We start from the raw sequence: 1,642 nt of genomic DNA on the forward strand, positions 1-1,642 counted from the left end.
GCAGCCACAGGCCACTGTACTCCTGGCCACACATTCCAACCATCACCGCCTCAGTGGAGGTGCTCCTGAAGATGCCCACAGCCTGTGCATGGGGCAGGGGTGTAGCCCACCCACACCTGTGCTGGGTCCCACCCCACAGTCCAACCCCAGAGAAGCGAACATGTGGGCTCCAGCCAGATATTTCCCTTGAAGATTTCTCCCCATTACAGAAAAAGAAGAGCAAGTTAGGCCCAGACATTCATCTGTGTTGTCTATACCAGGAAATAGTAGAAAGATGAACTGAACTCCACATATCCTTTCCCTGGTCCAGTTGGCCATCACGGGTTCTAAGTGGACACTTCTACACTCTAGTCCCACTGAAGTCTTTCCCAGGTGTGTCAGGATGGCAATTCCCTGCTGAGTCGGGTGTTCTATGGACCCTATGGGGTGGCCAGCTGGGCTGCTACCCGGGATCCTGGTAGGCGTGGCCTTCCCTGGCCTCCCATCTGTGGCCACAATCAAGGGCTGAGTGAAAAGCTCACACAGCAGCCCACCCAGTCCTCCACCAGCGTCACTGCTGCTCTGAAATCCCCAAATCAGCGGTGGTGCACTTCATTTGTTCATTAATTCATTCTTGCCGTGCTGAGCCTGACGTGGCTACGCCTTAGGAACCCACACTCAGATGAGCCCCTCCTGTTCGCCTCCAAGGTTGTTGGTGTCATCATGCAAACAGGCTCACACGACATCACACCACAGGGACCCTTAGGCTGCCCAAGCCTAGGCTAGGGATGCAGCCACTGCTCAGAGGCATTCTCAGCTTTCTCCTGTCCTTCCCGGTTGGGACCAGAGGCTGCTGTAGGAGGACACAGGCCCTCAATCTGATGCCCTCAGGGCTGGCATGTCGGGAGCTGGGGGCAAGGCCTATCTCTGTGTCCAGGGAGTATGGTCACTGTGGGACACAGGACAAAGACAGGCACCCACCCAAGAAAGGATCTCACTCACCAGGGACCTGAGAACACACATATGCCAGGCAGAGCTGAGACTCCAGGGCCCTGGTCTAGGCCAAGAGACCTGACCCATAGTCTCCTCTCATGACCCCCTCCAGGCTAAGAATGTGATAGTCACACAGGGATGCCAGCGAAGGAGAAAGGCTCATAGCTAAGATACCTGGGAAGGTGTACTTGACAGTGGGCCTCCTGAGGAAGTGTGGGCCCCCTGGTGCAGAGCCGAGCTGGCCTGGGGCTCCCCAGCCGGAGCAGAAGGGAGATGTCTGGCCTTGACCTCCTAATATGAGCTGCATCATTCAAAGAGCTTGTCGAGAACAAAACAAACTGGCCAGGGTCACTGCATGGGAACATCCTTCCAGGCACAGCATCATGGCCACATGGGAGCATGACCTGCCAGGTGGGGCTCCCCACAGTTATCACCCCATATCTTGAAAACACACGAACAGCTCTTCCCTGAGTTCTCTTTCCATTTCCTCTCCTAAATGCCACCATAGCTCCCATCAGGAGGAGACCTGAGTGTGATCTTGGGGTCTGTTCTTCATGTAGGCACTCAAAGTGAGCATGTCCCCACCTGGCACCTCAAGGTGCTGGCCCAGGGTAGGAAGACCCCTCCTTCCAAAGTAATAGCCAAGCCAGCTCCTAGAGCTCAGGAATGC

The 1,642-nt window shown here is 55.7% G+C and overlaps 1 protein-coding gene across 1 annotated transcript in view; it reads right to left on the reverse strand.

Moving 5' to 3' along the window:
* Window positions 1-1,642, reverse strand: part of COL18A1 (collagen type XVIII alpha 1 chain) — a 69,685-nt gene that overhangs the window by 49,633 nt on the left and 18,410 nt on the right. The gene's annotated exons all lie outside the window — the stretch shown is intronic.

This window comes from Tupaia chinensis, unplaced genomic scaffold (genome assembly GCF_000334495.1).
Source record: "Tupaia chinensis unplaced genomic scaffold, TupChi_1.0 Scaffold147038_1, whole genome shotgun sequence".
Classification (NCBI taxonomy): domain Eukaryota; kingdom Metazoa; phylum Chordata; class Mammalia; order Scandentia; family Tupaiidae; genus Tupaia; species Tupaia belangeri.